We start from the raw sequence: 19,839 nt of genomic DNA, 5'->3' as shown, positions 1-19,839 counted from the left end.
CCCCATAGTAATTCATCCCCCATAGTAATTCATCCCCCATATAGTAATTCATCCCCCATATAGTAATTCATCCCCCATAGTAATTCATCCCCCATATAGTAATTCATCCCCCATAGTAATTCATCCCCCATATAGTAATTCATCCCCCATAGTAATTAATCCCCCATATAGTAATTCATCCCCCATAGTAATTCATTCCCCATAGTAATTAATCCCCCATATAGTAATTCATCCCCCATATAGTAATTCATCCCCCATAGTAATTCATCCCCCATATAGTAATTTATCCCCCATAGTAATTCATCCCCCATATAGTAATTCATCCCCCATAGTAATTCATCCACCCTATAGTAATTCATTCCCCATATTGTGTCAATTCACTTACCTTTGCTCCGCGCGTTCCTCTCGCCGTGTTCCCGAGCCGTTCCGGTCTTCAGGGCAGACTGTGAGAGGAGAGGAGTTCATCACGCTGCCCCGCCTACATCCTGACAGCCAATGTTTGCCACGCTCCGTGGGCCGGATTAAAAGGTCCGCCGGGCCGTATGCGGGACGTAGTTTGCCCATTGCTGGGCTAGCTGCAGAGTCCTGACTTTAGGGGCGGCCGCCCGAGAGGAGGGAGGGGAGAGGGTGCCCGGCACACAGAAGAGCCGCATTAATGTGTGTAAAGAGCCGCATGTGGCTCGCGAGCCGCGGCTTGCCGACCACTGGCCTAGGTGATCGGACCGGAAGTGGGAGCGGGTACCTGTCAAATTCGGGTACCCGCTCCCCCCACCCCCCATAGGTGCCAATCCTATTGGGGATCAGGGGAGCAGTCCTTAAAGCAGAACTTCCCATTTTGGGTGGAGCTCCACTTTAAGTTTATTTGGTAAGTTTTAATGGTGTTGAATAGAAATGAGTGCAAACAATTAATCTGCTTTTGAAAATTAGTCACCAGCCGAATCCATAAAATGTGTGCGATGTTTCCTGCAAAATTTTAACTGGACTGCTCATGTGTCCCTGCCTTCCTACTTTTGGTTTATTAGGTCTATAATCCTAGTTTATAGTTTTGAGTCTGCAAGCCAAAAGGATGTCTTGTTTATTAGTAGGGCTGATCTAAATGTATCTGGGTTCAGTTTGTGCAAGGTTACCAGAACAGAACTAAAATTCAGGTGCTGAATCCAAACCCCACTGAAGTTGAAAGTGAAAAAACCGTAATGGCCATTTTCTAGTCTAAGAACCCTTTCACACGTGTGTTCCGTATGTCTGTTTTTCATCTGTCCGTTCACAGGTGAAAAACAGATAACAATGTATTTCTATGGACTAGTGGATGTAAACGGATGATCATCTGTGTACGTCTGTTAATGTCCGCATTCGTTAACATCCTTTTTTGAATGGAAGAAAATCCTATTTTCTTCCATTAAAAAAATGTAAAAGATTAAAAACGGATGTTAATTTATGTAAACAGACAAAAAAATATGTAAACGGACAAAAATGGATGTAAACAGATGTAAACGGACATACAGTCAATTTTTGCATTGGTAAAGAATGTAAACCGATGAAAAACTGATGTGAACTGATCCGTTTTTTCTTTGAAAAACCGTGACTGAACTGATGAAAAAATGGAACGCCCTTGTGAAAGGATCGTAATAGGCAAGGGATTGTCAAGTAAATGACATGGGAGTCTGGGCACTAGACTGAGAAAGGGTCCCATTTAGCGAATCCGCTTGCTCAGTGGGGGCTCTCTCCACTGATCCCCGTTGAGCAACTGGATGACAGCTCTGTGTCTGCACCGCTGCTGCAGAGCAGACACAGAGCAGCTTGCTCTCCTCAATGGACGATCGGATGAAAATGGACCCGCCTGTCTGTTTTCATCTGACACGATCCAACGGACGGAAGGGGAATTGGATCCCCAGCCATCCCTTTTTGGCGGATCGGATCAGATGTAGGTGGGTGTAAACGGACGCATCTCCATTTGTACCCGCTGCTCCATAGAGGAGAATGGAGGTTCCGATCGGGTCCGCCTGCATAATTATTCAGGCGGACCCGATCGGAATGTCCGTGTGAAAGAGCCCTAACACATACCAAAACAAAAAAAAAAAGTTTAAAAGTTCTGTTTGACAGAGAGCAGGTATTTTAACCCCTTAATGCCGGTGCCTCCTGGCCCTTTAAAGGGTTTCTGAAGCTGGGCGGGGTTTGGGGTCATGTGACCACCATGATTGGCTGTCATGGCAGTCACATGATCGGAAAGGTTCCAATCGCAAGGAGAGATCCGGACCTTTCCATGGGACACCGACATGTGCTGGGTGCAAGCAGGGCGTGCATTCTCAGCATGTTTGTTTACCAATGATATGCAAATATGCGGCCGCTCAGTGTCAAGGCCCAGCCTCTGAGAGGCTGCATGTTTGCATACTGTCGGCGTGAAGAGGTTAATAATGCTATAAATGAAACATTAAAAATACAAAAATCCTTATATAATATAACATGACTGGGCATGCCCTGAACCTGCCTGTTAAGACCCATCTGTATGATATATATAACCTACTACAACAAAATTGACATTCACAAAGAAAAAAATACAGTTTAAATGGCTGGAAAATTGGTGTTTGGTACCGTAGAGAAGTTCTCAAAAATGATTTATATGTGGCTGTTTATTTTATAATAATTTTTTCTCTTTTGTTGGCCTCTTCTTATCACTGAAGCTATAGGAATTTGTAGGAATAAAGTATCCATGATGGAACGTAGTTCTCGGATTGTGTGAGCTGTTCTGTCAGTATTATGTGGTAGACAAAGTTGTCAGGGGGTGTCAGGTGACACACAGGCGATCCGCTGCTTTCCCGTGATGGACATTTCCCTTGTGTTCTCGTCTGACTCAGCCAAAATACTGTAAATAAACACATTTTACAACAGGGAATTGGTTGACATTTTCCAACCCACCAAGCTGAGGTTCTGAAATGTAGAGATGATCTGTTCCAGTCATTTCTATCCCATGTGTTGTCAGACTGTCCTAAGGCTTCACTAAGATGGTTTACATTCTGTAACAATTTGACTATGGATGGGTTTTTATTTCTGCAACTGCAAACCTTTCCTTAGCAGCAACCACAAATAATAAGACCTTGATCATGGAGCGAGTGGATGAGTGTGCTTCTCTAGGCGGGACCCAGACTGAACCTTTGGCTTGCTTCCTCCCCGCAATGCAGAATACCGTGTGCTGGAAATTTCCAGACAATGCCGGCACGCCGAGACCTTTTGTGCTGCAGAATAATTTGTTACAAAGGAAGCATTTCAATTTTCCAGCTCACACCTTGCCAGCGAATTCACTTGAATCAGCTTCAGTCATGAATATTTATTGATATATATGGACAAGGAACCCCTTATACCAAATGACTGCTGATTTCAGAAGTCCTTAACTAGAATCCATATACCATTGTAGCAGCGCAGTTTTCATCATGCTTAGCTATAGTTGTCACCTCATCCCTTTAACCCTAGGTTCACATCTGTGCCAGAGGTGCCCCTGTGGATCCGCACGAAAATCCGTGCAGCCACACCACCCGCACAGAGAAATGAGAACCCGCGGGCGGGTGTCATTAGTTCTAATGGCACGCCACCTGCACTGGAAAACGCAACCGTACAAGGAACCGAGGTTCCTGTGTGGGCTGTGTTTTCCAAAGAAGTGCAGGGACTTCTTTCGTGTGTCACGGGCATGGGAGTCCATTCAAATGAATAGGCTCTCATGCCCGTGCAAAACGCGGCCCACACAGCGGCATATATGTGAACCAGGGGTAAAACCGAACACATATTAACCGCTTTCCCACCGCCCTATAGCAGATATACTGCTACAGGGCGGCACGGGTGCTCAAAATCACGTATATATACATGATCCTGCATTTCTAGGTAGGGGACGCGCGTCTTACACACGTTGCTATTCGCAGCCTCGGCTATCAATCACCGGTCCCGGTGCACCTGGTGATCACAAGCATTATCAACGGAGGGAGAGAACTGTATGTAAACAATACAGATCTCTCCCCTCTCAGCTCCTGCACACTGTTTTGTATGGCTCTGCATAAGCAGCGTGCTTACAGTTGAAAGCACTAACACAGCCCACAGTAACACAGCACACAGTTAACCCTTTGATCGCCCCACATGTTAACCCCTTCCTGCCCAGTTCCATTAGTACAGTGTCAGTGCTTTTTATTAGCACCGATCACTATATTGGTGTCACTGGGGATGTCAGTGACACCAAGTCAGTTCCCCCCCAGTGTCAGAATGCCCGCTGCAGTCCCGCTATAAGTCTCTGATCGCCGCCATTACTAGTAAACATAAAAAATCCCAGTATATATACCGCCATTTGTAGACGCTATAACTTTCACATAAACCAATTAATTTACAAGTATTGGGATTTTTTTTTTAGCAAAGACATGTCACAGAATACATTTTGGACTAAATTTATGACGAAATTTGATTTTTTTTATTTTTTTACCGGGCATGTTTAATAGCAAAAAGTCAAAAATATTGTTTTTTTCTCTAAATTGTCAGTCTTTTTTTGTTTATAGTGCAAAAAATTTAAAATGCACAGACGATCGAATACCACCAAAAGAAAGCTCTATTTGTGGCAAAAAAAGGGATGTAAATTTAATTTGGGTGCAGTGTTGCATGACCGTGCAATTGTCAAAGCAATGCAGTGCCGTAATGCAAAAAATGGCCTGGTCAGGAAGGGGAATAAATCCTCAGGAGGGCAAGTGGTTAATTACACAGGTTCTGAGACTAATTGAATGCAGATAAGGCACCACATGAGTATAATTACCACCTTAATCAGCCACAAAACCTGTGTAACGTGTTCAGTTTTAAAGGGATAAGCAGCCAACCCTGTTTACCTTTGTTAAGCTTCAGCTCCAGCCTCTGCTGCTATGGCAATCATGTTCATTTGAAAGCCAATGGCTTGTATTGTCACTACTACTTTCTACATATTTATTTGCAATCGCTTCTGAACATAGATCATGGTACTACATTCTTTATTTACTTCATAACTAGGTTTTGGCTCATTCACCCCTCCCCCACCCCTCACGTCCTGCACAGCTACTGCATTCCACAAATGACAGCACATGCGCATTTCAAGGACATTCTGGAACGCCCGAATTTCCACGCCTGCGCAACCATTTTTGCTGCGCAATAAGGCCTTCGTGACCGGCTCTATCCAGCTTTCTGGTAGATATCCTTCCGCTCGCATGCCGGATCTATGTTTACAGGGTATAATAAACAATTCGGTAATGTAGTTTCGCTTGCTGGTGGGCGGCGCAACAAAACTCGGATGAAGGAGGCTCGAACATGCTGAAAGCTTCGTACTTCTGTAAGGTCATGAAGTTATTTTCGTGGTTTTTTTTCACACTGGCCGACTGGGAGCGCTATAGGGCGGAAGGATACATTCCAGCAAGGGGCGAGCCCTCCGAGAGTATATAAGGTAAGCCTCAGTTGTTTATCTCCAGACTACGGAAGAGCAAGACAGCACTAGGGACTTGGTTTGTGGGTGGGCTGCAATGCTAGTGGGTGGCTAAAGGGGTTCTTAGCTAGGCAGCATGTGTTTAGGGGTAAATGTAATATATTATTTCTTGGTATTGGGAAGCATATTAGTTTATTACTAGGCACCTTATTTATATTCTGGTCCCCAGCGGGGGACTTTTTAACTGATTGCCCCGCTGGTTTAATCTTGTATAGACTGTTTATGTAATGTGTTCAGAATGTCAGGAGAATTGCTGTCTCTTTTTACAGTGGTTCTGTATTTATGGACACATTTGGGAAGATATACTGCTGAGAAGAGGCTTCAAGGATAGAAAATATTTCTAGAGGGCAAGGGAAGAGAGCTTAACATGGGCGGACCTCAGGCTTGGGAAGCCAAAGCAAGACAGAAAATCAGAAGCGTAGAAGTACCATTGAGCAAGCAAGACAGAAGGGTAACCTTGAAAATACAAGACAGAAAATCAGGAGGGTAGAAGTACCATTGAGCAAGCAAGACAGAAGGGTAACCTTGAAAATACAAGACAGAAAATCAGACGGGTAGAATCTAACCTTTAAAAGCACCGCAGGAAATCAGGACCTAGTGGACTGAGAAAAACATGAAGTCTAGAAGTTGTCAGAAGATGTGCCTTTTAAACTAATACGGCTAGTATAGACTGAAGAGATCTACAAAGAAAGGTAGAAAAAAAAAAACATGAAGTAATCCCAGCCATTAGGACTAACTATAATGGCAGAAAATGGGCACTCAGATCTAATCTAGGCCATTCAATATGCAAGACGCCCCAGAATGACTACAGCCATAGTTTATCCAAAGCTTTAGCATTTTAGGCAAGAAATCAAGAACACGTGAAGATGGTAAGGCAGACAGGGTGATCTTTTTTTATTTTTAGGACGAAGAGGGAAGATTTAGAAGAGCTTGATGAAACAGAAATGGAGCAACTGAAATTTAAAAGGACAGGAGGTGGATGAAAATGACAGCATAGGAATGCTGTTAGGGAAGATCTATACTGACTGGTTTATACTTCCAACTAGATGGTCTAACGGTTCTAGTGAACGTTGTATCTTGTACGTTTGTGAACTCTTGTATGCAAAGCTGGTGCTCTTTGGAGCAGTTGTTTCGGCTGATATCTTTGGATGGGAGCACATGAAAATTGGTGAAGCTAGGCTGAGAAAAAAATGATGGGAAGATCTGTGCAGAAATTCAGTTAGAGGTCTTTGGCATCAGGACAGAAAACTTGGAGAAAACAGATGACTAGGAGGTAGAATCACTTCTAGAAATGGCCCCGGAAAAGCAAGGAGTGTGGAAAAGATGAATAGGAGGTAATGTCTTCTAGAAACATCCCTGAGAGAGTGGACATCCTGAATAAGCGGTAGAATCTTCTAGAAATGGCCCTGGAAAAGCTGAAAATAACGAGGTAGTATCCTCTAGAAATGATCCCCGAATAAGGAGGTAATGTCTTCTAGAAACATCCATGAGAGAGTGGACATCCTGAATAAGCGGTAGAATCTTCTAGAAATGGCCCCGGAAAAGCTGAAAATAACGAGGTAGTATCCTCTAGAAATGATCCCCGAATAGCAGAACAAAATCTGTTTAATCCATGCCATCGATAATTGTTTCTGAACTCCGACTTGGCTTGTAAGTAAAGGGTTGGGTGAAAGGGTGGTTATGGGGTTCTTCAGTTTTTTGTCTTTCAGGTTTTTTTCTAGTGAGCTTTCCAGTTATCCTTCAGCTGTGAACAAATCCTTGTAACAGATTTAAGAAGCATTAAAAGAAGCCCCAGCTAGTATGATATCAATAGCTATTTAGGTAGCCTGTGTGAGGTGGTGTATGAAAACATGAGGGCGGATAAGCCGACTGGTGATGATCGGTAAGATTTTTCTTTCTTCAGTCACGTAAAGGGTTAAATTCTGTATCGTGTGGCAATCCTTTAATGGGAGGGGGGGCTGGAATCTAGCTAAACTAGTTGGGAATTAAGAACTAGGATTGCCTTGTTTTAAATGTGCTTGGTTCAGGGCTGTCATCCTTATCCTTGCTACACTGAGTCATGGACCTGAAATGGGCAGATTATGATTGTCAATTCTGTGACTCACTGCATGGTGAAGCAAGGAAGGCAATGACAGCCTTGGGGCATGCACTTTCATTGCAATTCAAATGACACCTCTTATGTTTCTATCCTGCCAGATCCTTTTTAAGTATATTTACTGTCTGGGAGGAGGGGGGATGGGGTGGCTCTGCAATCCTTCTTCCTTTAGTCTTTTGCAGTTCCTAGTACTGTGTATAAGGAAAGCACATCGCAATGCTTACATGAACACGGACTGAAACCTTTTGTCCAGGTATTGCTATATAGTTTTTTCTGTATTCAGTTGGGCTTGGGTCATTCCACATATGTAATTTAATAGGCTGATTAACATATGTTTGTTATACAAACTTTGTTGTGATAGATAGATGCACTTGGGTAATAAAGTAAATATCGGCCTTTAACCTGGCTTATTATGACCAGCGAACTAAATGTTACCTAAAAGTAGCCAGCTGTCATGTGTATTCATTGCAAATGTATTAGTTTCAATTGAAATATTTAGATTGGGAGGTTGTGGTTGTAATTTTTGATATAATAATAATAATGTAAACTGTCAACCCTTTTATGTAAGGGTGAGACAAAATGACTAATAAACAAAGGGTTGTAGTAGAAATACTGTTATGAGTTGCAAAACGTCTCTTCTTTTGGGAAGTGGGAGGGAGTATGGGGAGGGGGCTGTGGGCAACATCTTGTCTCTACTTTTTCAGATCCAAAGTTTTTGAAGGGAGTCTAATGCTTTGAGAAGAACGGTGTTCTAAAATGAGGTATATTGGCTGGATGAATGGAAATGGCAGAATATAAAATTCCTTAGGTGCCTAATGTGATACCTTGGTGATACCCTGCATCTGATGATCCACAGTTCCTTGTGAGAGGTCATTTTGGGGAAGTGCATCTTTTAAGCATATATCTGCAAAACGTTAAAAAAACAGTTGCCAAAATGTGCTCAAATAGGTAATCTTACCAGAATTGTGAAGTATATCTATCTAAAGACAGTCATGCCTTAGAATAAAATCAAAACAGGATTATCTCTGAAAAATGAAGTCATTTTAGAAAATGAAGCCATGAAGATTAACTAGCTGGAATGCAAAAAAGTCTACATTAAAACTATATTCTTACAAGTATCATTAAGATGCTAGGCAGCATATATTTAAGTTTAAATGTAGTAGTTTTTATTGGCTTGTTGTAAATTTCACAGCTTAATAGATTGCTAGGTACCTAATGTAGGATGTATTTTTTCCAGCAGGTACTTCTATAGTTATGGTCCTGCTGTATAGGCTATGTTTATATAAATTGTTTAGTATATCAGGAGAATTGCTGTCTTCTAGACTAACTCTTTTTGCAGTGGTTCTGCATTCATGGACACTTATTTGGCAAGATATTATACTACTGACAAGAGCGTTCAAGAATAGAACATATTCCAAGCAGGCAAGGGAAGAAAGCTTAAGAAGGCTAGAAGAATTTTACATGGGCAGACTTCAAGTTTGTGAAGTGTAAATTTTAAACTTTGACAATACAGAAAATCAGATGCATAGAAGTAACAATGAGAAAGCAAGACAAAAGGGTAACTAACCTTGAAAATGCAAGACAAAATAAGAAGGTAGAATCTATCCTTAAAAAATCAAGACAGAAAATCAGGACCCTAGTGGATTGAAAAAATGAAGGTTAGAAGTTTGCATCAGAAGACACCTTTAAATTGGGAAGGCTAGTGTAGACAAGAAATCTAGAATCAAACCTACAAAGCAACACAGGAATAAATAATAAAGAAGTATCCTGGCATTAGGACTAAATATAATGGAACACATACAGTAAGGTGGTAGCAACAGCTGAAGAAATCAGTGCTTTAATTGGCTTTCAGGAAACCCAAGAATGAACTTAGCTGTAGTTTATTCAACACTTCAAAAGATTTAGTAATTTAGGCAAGAAACGAACATGAAATCGCGAGTCAAGATGGTAGACCGAGTGATAGATTTTTAAGATGAAGAGGGAAGATTTTATTGGAACAACTGAACTGAAAAGGTGGATGAAATTTACAGCATAGGAATTCTGTTAACGTGATTGCTTAAGAGTTGTCCTAGTGAAGGCTGCATCTTGTAAGTTTGTTCCCTTGTATGCAAAGCTGGTGTCCTTTTTGAAGCAGTTGTTTCAGCTGATGTCTGTTCGTAATCTCTGGATGGGAGAACGTGAAAAGTTGTGCATAAGTTATGGATTGGAGCACATGAAGTTGTACAGCTAGGCTGAGCAAGAATAATGGATGGAAAGATCTCTAGAGGATTTCGGCGGGGTCTTTTGACATCAGGTCACTTAGAAAAGAACACAGACGAATGGGAGATAGAAGTTCATCTAGAAATGGCCATGGAAAAGCCATGATGTGCGAAAAAGATGAATAGGCGTTAATGTCTTCTAGAAACTGCCCCACAAAGCTGTAAGAGCGTGGAAAAGCTGAACATGAGGTAGAATCTTCTAGTAATGGCCCCACAAATCTCATTCTTATAATCCACGTCATCAATGCATTATTCACAAACTCCAAATTGGCTTGTAAGTAAGGGGTTGGGTGAGGGGGGGGGGTTATGGGTTCTTAAGCTTTTTGTTTTTCAGGTTCTTTTCTCTAGTGAGCTTCCAAGTGATAAAGCTAGGCTGAGCAAAAATAATGGATGGAAAGATCTGTACAGAAATTCACCAAGAGGTCTTTTGACCTCAGGACACCTAGAAAACCACACAGAAAAAGATGAATAGGAGGTTAAATCTCTTCTAGAAATGGTCCTGGAAAAGCCATGAGCATGAAAAAGATGAATAGGAGGTAATGTCTTCTAGAAATGACCCCTGGAAAAGCTCTATGAGGCATGGAAAAGCAGGATAAGAGGTAGAATCTTCTAGAAATGGCCCTGGATAGCAAAAACTCGTGTTTATAATCCATACCATCAATTAATTGGTCCGAACCACATTGGCTTGTAAGTAAGAGCCTGGGCAAAAGGGGGTGGTTATGGGGTTCTTCAGCTTTTGTTTTTCAGGTTCTTTTCTCTAGTGAGCTTTCCAGTTACCCTTCAGCATTGTCAGCTGTGAACAAATCCTTGTGTAACAATTTAAGGAAGAACTAAAGACGTCCCAGCTAGTATGTCAATAATTTATGTAGGTAGCCTGTGTGAGGTGGTGTATGGAAACTGGAGGGTGGCTAACGCAACTGGTGGTGATCGGTAAGATATATTTTATTTATTTTCTCAGTCATTCAAAGGGTTAAATCCTGTAAAGAGGAAAGTGTGGCATTCTTTTAATTGGGTGGGTCTGCTTTAAGTCCTAAAGGAAACCTGTCAGGATAGCCACACTGGAGCTGCCTTTGTTTTGAAGGTGCCTGGGTCAGGATTGTCATCCTTGCTTCAGGAGCTGTTGACTCATATGCTGGAAATAAGCAGATTCTACTTGTTTCATGTCAATTGCTAACCACGTTGTGACAAAAGGCAGATAACAGGCTTGGGGCATGCACTTTTTTAAACCGTTCAGCAATGGCAGCTCCTATGTTTCTGTCCTGCCAGCTCCTATTAAATGTATTGCTCAGGGTGGGTTTTTGCCAATTTTTTCCTCTAGTGGGGGGGGGGGGGGGGTTTCCACTATTGTGGTTTTAGTTAGTTCATGTGTAGTTTTAGTCTCGCATAGTTGCTCTACATCTGCAAGCTTGATTTTTATTGGAAGGGATGATGTATATACTTGGTAATAAAGTAAATATCGGCATTCAACCTGGCTTAATCTGACCAGTGAACTAACATAGTAAAATTTTGTTTAAGTAGCCTGCTGTCATAACTTATTAACTGTTAATGTTTAAACTGAAGGATCAAGAATACAATAGATTAGGAGCTTGTGGTTGTAATTTTTGCTATAAGGATGTAAACAGTCAACCCTTTATGTAAGGGTGTGACAAATAATAAATCTGATTAATAAACAAAAGGTGGTAGTAGTAATGGTTAAGAGTTGCAAAAATGTCTTTTTTGGGGAAGTGGGAGGGGGCTGTGGGCAACCTCTTGTGTCTACTTTTTTCAGAGCCATCGTTTTGAAGTGAGTCAAATGCGCTGAGAATGACAGTGTTCTAAAATAAGGTATATTGGATGGAAATGGCAGAATATAACATTCCTTAGGTGCCTAATGTGAAACCTTGGCGATATCCTGCATCTGACAATCCATAATTCCTCAGGAGAGATATAATTTTGGGGAAGTGCAGCAAATAAAGAGCATATCAGAAAGATATTAAAAGAGATGCCAATTACCAAAGCGCCACATGCTCTCAAAGAAATATATTAGAAAAATTAAAATGTAGATATAATCTCACCAGGATTGAGAAGTGTACATTCTTGTACCTTTTTATAAAGACATTCATGCTTTAGAATAAGATCACCTCTAAATGATCTATGAAAAATAAAATCCTATATAGAAAATGGAAGTCTTGAAGATTATTTAGTGGAGTCTGAAATGCCATTGAGAAATGTCTGCAATAAAACACAGAAATGTGTCTTTACAAATCTCATGAAGAAGGGAATTTCCAATGATGTTTGTATTTGCTGGAAGATTTAAATTTTAAAGCTGACCAAGTGGAAGTGAAGTCAATTTTCAGTGTTTCAGTGGCTGTGTGCAAATTGATCGATCCAAAGTATGGCCTGCAAAGCTTTCTACTAGTGTCCTTGCTGATCTTGAATTGGAAACTACTGTCACAGATAAGTGATATTTTTAACTGATAATTTTTCATTTTACAACCATAGGTAGCAGGAATCCTTGTAGCTTGTGTTCTGACATCTTAAAGGTGTGCTCTCTAAATCTTGTTGGTAACATAGTAATTTGTCATGTTTATATATATTTTTGGGGAGGGGGTGGGTGTCTGATATTGTAGCCTTTTTGTCTCCTAGGGCTTTTGGTTTTTAAGGATTAAAGAGTGACCATGAAGCTGAAGTGACCCAACAGGCTTGTTGCATCTTTAGTTCTAGGACCTGTTGCACATCTTAATGTGGAAAGGATTGCAACTTCCATCTCCTTGACTGCAGTTAGCGAAATCTCTTAAACCCATATGTTGTGACATCTTAAAGGTGTATTCTTTAAATACTTAATCAAAGCTGTAGGAATGTAACATTTTACATCTTGTTAGTATAGACGTATGTTTTACATGTTTACAGATTTGGGGAGGGAGGGGGACTGATATTGTAGTATTTTTGTCTCCTAGGGCTCTTGGTCTTAACGAGTGACCGTGAAGCTGAAGTAACCCAACTGGCATAATAGTTAAGACTTTTCTGGCTGTTTCACATCATTAGCATGGAAAGAATCATAATCCTTTTGTAGACTAATGGAATCTTGGTATCTGTACATTAATGGCTTTTTTACAATAGCCAAAAATCACTTAACCTCCTTTCAGAACATGACAAATGATAACATTTCTTTTAGAAAAGTGAAATCCCATAGCTTATGTTGCTTTTAAGGGCTTTATGTATGGGGTTGGGCAAACTTTCTGTTTCAGACTTTCTTTCAGAAGCATCAAAGCAGATGTGGCACTGCTGGGATCACCAGAAGTCTTTCAAGGCTTGTCCTTTTATAACATTCCAAGCAGTCTGGCATTTAGTGCTTTTCTAAGGTGAAATTTGGGAGCATAAAATTCTTGTCTGGCTGTCATCGTACATTGGAAAGGGGCATTGGGGAGTTCACAACTCTGTCCAGCTTTGTTTTCAGACTTTCTAGAACAGTGGAATCTTTAGCAGGTAACGTGCATGAATCTCCTTCATTAGATTGTAGTGAATGAAATGACCCCCAGTTCCTCCAATCTAAGGTTTTGGAAGATTTTGTATGTGGAGTCCTTGTTTGCTACATGGCAGATCTGAATGTTTTGTGAAAGTGGTGTGTTGCAGCCTTTTGGGGAAGGGTTTCTTTTCTTCTTCTTTTGCAGAAACTTCTGACAAAGCACTGCTCAGCAAGTGACTATCTCATACAGTATGACTTATAAACAGCTGCTGTGTTTTGTGTACGTGCTGCTTGTGTTTCCAATCTTTCAATCCAGAAGGGTGCTTGGAACTTTAAAGTAGCTTTTGAAGTCTAGTGAAAAGGAAGTTTCTCTGTAGCTTGTATTCCTCAGATGTTTTCATGAATTTCAAGATCACTGGAGATAAAGGTGATGGAAGACCTAAAGCTGGCAGGTTAAAATTTTGGTTTTATAGCGTGCTGTCTTAATTTACGGAAAATGTTCTTTAGAGGGTTTATTTACCATAATCACCATTCATGTTTACTTTTATTGGTGATGCTAATGCAACAAAATGTGCTTAAATGGGGGGAAAATGTAAATCCAAAATGTGCCCATTTTATGCCAAGTATCTCCTTATGAGTGCAATTGCCTTATTCGAATTGCTAGAATTCAACAATACCAAAGGAGTAATATATGGAAACCTATTTGGCACAAATGTGTCCCCATCTGCAATGCAATTGCTAGAATGACACTGAGTAGTTAAAGGGGACTGGAATGTAAGCCCTTTTTTTAAGAGGTCTTCCTTTTATCAGTGCAACTTCTAATATACAGCACTCAATATAAAATATTGTCCTGCCACTATCCAATTACTAGAACACTCTTTTGTGTTTATTTTATAAAATAAAAGATTAATTATTGGCATATGTGGAAATGTCAGACTCGCTAATATCTCACAACTTCATGAGTCTTGGCAATGCTGTTATCTTGTTAGTGTTGGTATGGAGGCAATAACCGGGGGGGGGGGGGGGGGGGGGTGCGGTTGTAATCACCCTTTTTGTCCCAGATTCTTTTTGCAGGTCCATAACATACAGATGGAGAAAGATTAGACTTCCAGTTACTTGCTTATTTCTTCTGGGTGGGCTATTAGAGTTCCTTTACATTGGAGGATGATCCTATATGTATTAAAATGCAGGAGGTGCATATCGTTCTGTATGGAAGGGCAGCCAAGGCTTGCTTATGTGAGAGTTGCAAATCATCGTTTAGACCATGTTAGTGGTATGTATTACTTTTGAGATCAATCTTAGTGGGAGGATACCCCTCATTTCCTTGCCAAAGTATCTCCTTTGTTGTGTCCTTTACTTAAACTTTGTGACACAAGATAAAACCCTTTAATTTTCATTCTGTGTCAAAACCCACAGTAATTGCCTGGGATGACACAACCCAAGAATTAGGATTTCTTTGTTTAAAGCATAAGAAATAGTGGGGCTTGGCTAAAGAGGTGTGTATGTATTTGCCACTTCAAACTATTATGGCTCTAAAACTCTCCTCTGCCTTTTAATATATCAATATTTAGAATAATCTGTATGGAACTGTCCATGTTTATACAATGTATACATAGGCATATCCTGCACTGCCTTTATAGATAACCCAGATCCCAATAATAATGGAATGAGTGGGAGGGAAGGGGTGGGGATTGATTAATTTTGCATTGTGTAAAGTCTTCTAGGAGTCAAGAAAATAAGTTTGCTCTGAAAAGGTGGGGTGGCGACTTTCGGCATCCAGAAAAAGCTGGAGTTCCTCTGCTAATGGATAATTTAACTAACTTTTTTAAATTTAAGGTAACCTTAATTTTCTTGTCTCGATATTTAGTCTGTTGGCCTTTTTGGATCCAGAAATGTGTGTGCGTGTTGCCTAGCTTTTTCTCAACTATGGGGAGCTAACAAAACTATACTGAGGGGATGGGGTGCAATATTTTTTTTTCAACTTTTTTCCAGGTTGCGTTTGAAGTCAGTAAGCATCAAGACTTAGAAGATTTTAAAATGTGACCAGTGCTCTTCCAGTAGTCTGTAAAGGTTTTCTTTTACTGGGAGAACAAGTTTTGTTCCTCCAGGTTTTGCTTTTTCCTGCTTTATACATAATCAAAAAAGCAAAAGATACCGGTGGTTGGCACTCCTGGAGTCCGGGACAGGGTTCAATTCCCTGCGGTGTCTTTGAGCTTTCAAAATATCTACATATTCCATGAACACTCTTTACACATAAACACCTTCTTGTCCACAATATTAGGGATGCACCAAAATTTTGGCCACCGACACTTATCGGCCAAAAATGGCCCTATCGGCATTTTGCTAATAGGAAAAATTTAGCTGATACAGGAGACTGTATTGCAGATGGGTCGGGGGAGAAAGTCGGGACAGGAGCAGTGTATACAGTGACTGGCTATCACTATGTCTGTGTGTTCAAGGGGGCAGGAGAGGAGCAGTGTATACAGAGAGGCTCCCTCACTGGCTGTCATTTAAATGCAATTGCCAGCTTTTTTTTTTTTCCCCACTATAGCTTACAGAACTAGCTGTCACTCCCCCCCCCACTCCCCCCCAGCTTAAAAAAAAGAGATAACAGTAACAAAGTTTCCTTTAGCTCTGGGGAATGTGACAGCTAATTCTGTGAGGAAGTAGGTAAGTGCTTCACATTGCTGGCTGTATCCTCTATAGCGAGCAACAGAGTCGCAAGTACAACGTTGGCATAAAATGAACATATGCCAGCTTCACACAATGTACACTATTGCCAAAAGTATTGGGACGCCTGCCTTTACACACACATGAACTTTAATGGCGTCTTAGTCCATAGGGTTTAATATTGAGTTGGCCCAGCCTTTGCAGCTATAACAGCTTAAACTCTTCTGGGAAGGCTGTCCACAAGGTTTAGGAGTGTCTATGGGAATGTCTGACCATTCTTCCAGAAGCGCATTTGTGAGGTCAGGCACTGATGTCAGATGAGAAGGCCTGGCTCAGTCTCTGCTTTAATTCATCCCAAAGGTGTTCTATTGTATTGAAGTCAGGACTCTGTGCAGACCAGTCAAGTTCCTCCACCCCAAACTCACATGTCTTTATGGACTTTGCTTTATACACCTGTGCGCAGTCATGTTGGAACAGGAAGGGCCCATCCCCAAACTGTTCCCACAAACTTGGGAGCATGAAATTGTCCAAAATTCTTGGTATGCTGATGCCTTAAGAGTTCCCTTCACTGGAACTAAGGGGCCAAGCCCAACCCCTGAAAAACAACCGCACACCATAATCCCCTTTCCACGAAACTTGGCACAATATAGTCAGGCAAGTACTGTTCTCCTGGCAACCGCCAAACCCAGACACATCAATTAGATTGCCAGACAGAGTAGTGTGATTCATCACTCCAGAGAACACATCTCTTGCTCTAGAGTCTAGTGGCAGTGTGCTTTACACCACTGCATCCAATGCTTTGCATTACACTTGGTGATGTAAGGCTTGGATGCAGCTGCTTGGCCATGGAAATCCATTCCATGAAGCTCTCTGTGCACTGTTGTGCTAATCCTGAAGGCCACACCAAGTTTGGAGGTCTTTAGCTATTGACTCTGCAGACAGTTGGCGACTTCTGTGTGCTGCAGCATGCACTGACCCCGCTCTGCCTTTTTTTGTGGCTGAGTTGTTTCAACTTTGTTATAATACCACCAACAGTTGACTGTGGAATATTCGTAAAAAGGAAATTTCACAGATGGACTAATTGCACAGGTGGCAACCTATCGCGGCACCATGTTTGAATTCCTTGAGCTCCTGAGAGTGACCCATTCTTTCCCAAATGTTTGTAGAAGCAGTCTGCATACCTAGGTGCTTGATTTTATACACCTGTGGCTATGGAGGGAATTGGAACACCTGAATGCAATGATTTAGAGGGCTGTCCCAATACTTTTGGCAATATAGTTGCGGTAATTTGTGGTTAAAAAAAAAAAATTAATGCATGATCAGTGGTTTGAATGGCACTGCATACATATGAAGGGGGCACCTTACCACAGGACAAGTAAACAGGGTTTAGAATAGACCACCAGCTATCATGGATCCTGTCTTCACATGCTCCGCACAATGATTGTACCACAAAGAGAAAAATATAGCAATAATGCAAGACCTCCAAAGAACTTGAAGGCACTTTCATAGAACTGCTTACATTTAAAATTGCAGAGTTAGCGCAGCTAAAAACCAGCAGCAAAAGTATAAAACTCACTATCTCCCAGGTGGATAAACCCCTTCCAAGATGGCCAATTCAGAACTTCCAGCTACATCATCTGACATAACTTCCTGACATGTTTAGTCATTCTGACTTATTCATTGGATCCTTCTTGCTGTGATAGATTTTCACGTTTGCAGTCACTTAATGCTGGTAGCACATAGTGTTTTTATTTATATTTTTTTCCCACACAGGTACACTGAGGAGTTTTGTAGGCATATTAAGTTATAAGGATAATGCACTTTCTTTATTTTGAGGTAATATGGGAACAAGGAAGAACTGTGTATGACTACGCATATCTTTGGACAGTTCACTACTTAAACATTTTTTGGACACTAGATGATTTTTAGTGACCTTTTGAATTTATTTAGAAGATTCATTTTCAGATCACATTTTGGGTTTTTGCACGCATAATTAAAAAAAATTTTATTTAATATTTATGTGGCTCATTATCACTGTTTGTACTTTCCTTTCTGGAGTGGAAGGTGTTACACTGAGTCATTGGTATTTAGATAATTCAGTGAGGAGTGGTTTATACACTATAAAGGGACCTGAAAGGAAATGGTTTCTGTTGCAATTAAATGTGGTAAAGAAAAAAATGACATCCGTTGATTAGTTCTAGTTTTAGATTTCTTTGTAGACTTTTTTTGTCTTTTCAGGCACTAGAAACCTGCTATGATCAGAAGACCTCTCAAATATCTGTAAAGGCTTACTATTTGGATTGTGTAAAGACCCTACGTGAACAGAAACCTTGCAGGATGGCTACCATGCACACCACCACTATTTTATTACTCAATCCCCAACGTGGTAGCAAGACAAATTACAATCTGCTGGGAAACATGTGACAACCTGCAAGCATAAACTTGTTAAAGCACTTTTACAGCCAAGGAACATGCCATCATAGCCTGTTTGATCTGCAGTTGTCATGGTCTTCTGCTGTTTAGAATATATGGAGTATGTACAGATAGATGATAATGAGGATTGCTGAATTTAAATTAAAAAAAAAAGTACTAATCATTGGGATAGCTCTAAAAATTCTATACTGTGGCTACATCACCCCATATAAATTATCTAAGATGTACCCCGACGCATCACCCTGATGGCGAAATTGCGGTAGTGTGGGTAATTTATTACTTTATGTGGGAATGCAGTTCTATACAAAGTTTTTGGCATGATGTTTTTGTATTAATTTCTCAAGTGTCTGGGGTACTTACAAGACCAACCCCCCATTTGGCATTATTAAATCTTACCTTAAGCTTATTCCCTGTTCAATATAGAACAATAATTGCCCACATTCTAATTGCAGCCGGGCTTATAATTACTAATGCATGGAAGTCCTCTAAAACTTTCAAAATCTTGGATGTTAATACAGTACACTCATATTTATGAGAGGCCTTTCGCCATCTTGTCTCATATTAGAAGGATATTTAGTACCAGGTGGTCCTGTTGGAATAATATATTTAAAATTACAGATCTGTAAGATGCTTGAGGTGATTGTAGCCGTATTAGTGCATTTGCAACAGAAACAATTGAGTACTGACGTGATACTTTTTTTTATTTGCACTAACATACAATTTTGAGGACAAGCTTTTGGGTTATGTCCCCTTCTTCAAAGTCCAAGCAGTACTCATTCTGTAAGATCAAATTCAAATACAAAATTATTAATAGGTTATGTGCATAAACTTAGAACTAATATGATTCCGAACTTGAGCTCTGTTGATTCTGTCTTTTCTTCCAACCTTTTATTTCTCTCCTTTACTCATTCTATATTACATATACGCATAAATGTCTTTTGTTTACGCTTAAGAAAAACGGATAATTGCACTGTGTATTAGGTTTGTCTTATTTGGACAAAGGCTTATTAACGTATGCTATTGTATATACATTTCCTAGTTTGATCTCTAGCTTTGTCTATTAATCCTAGTCTGGTGGATTAAGGCAAATATACGAGTGTATTACCAGCGTTAGAATCGTTTTCTAATTTGAATTACCTTTTAAAAGTTTCATAAAAAATAATTGCAAACTTGGTTACCTAGTTTTAGGTTGTAATTTCTCATTTAAAAAGTGCAAGTTGCCAATGGTTGCTGATGGTAGTGCACCGATACAGCAACAAATAAAGTATATCATGCATAGAAAAGCAATGTATGTCAAGGCTTGAAAAATTTGTTTTGAATCTCAGAGCCAGTTAAAAAGGTTAGGAGCCAGGTGGGGGGGGGGGCAGCAGGACAAGAGGAAGTGTCACAGGATGGGGGCAGTGTAACAGGTGGGGTTGAAGCGTCACAGGTGGGTGGGGCAGTGGGACAGGAGGGTAAAGTGTCG

At 40.6% G+C, this 19,839-nt stretch overlaps 2 long non-coding RNA genes across 2 annotated transcripts; one reads left to right on the top strand and one right to left on the bottom strand.

Annotated features, from left to right (window-relative positions):
* Positions 1 to 2,609: 2,609 nt before the first annotated feature.
* Positions 2,610 to 4,924, bottom strand: LOC149445693 (uncharacterized). The gene is made up of 2 exons (XR_016306366.1): positions 4,851 to 4,924; positions 2,610 to 2,860 (listed from the first exon to the last, which is right to left on the bottom strand). It is a non-coding gene; the product is annotated as an uncharacterized LOC149445693 (long non-coding RNA).
* Positions 4,925 to 5,162: 238 nt separating this feature from the next.
* On the top strand, positions 5,163 to 19,547 carry LOC149445692 (uncharacterized). Its single transcript, XR_016306377.1, has 2 exons — positions 5,163 to 15,107; positions 18,180 to 19,547. It is a non-coding gene; the product is annotated as an uncharacterized LOC149445692 (long non-coding RNA).
* The last annotated feature ends 292 nt before the right edge of the window (positions 19,548 to 19,839 follow it).

This window comes from Staurois parvus, unplaced genomic scaffold (genome assembly GCF_062004578.1).
Source record: "Staurois parvus isolate SC_StPar_1 unplaced genomic scaffold, SC_StPar_1.0 ptg000715l, whole genome shotgun sequence".
NCBI classification, from domain to species: domain Eukaryota; kingdom Metazoa; phylum Chordata; class Amphibia; order Anura; family Ranidae; genus Staurois; species Staurois parvus.
The sequence above is the reverse complement of the archived record's forward strand: the minus strand, read 5'-3'. Positions and strand labels throughout refer to the sequence as shown.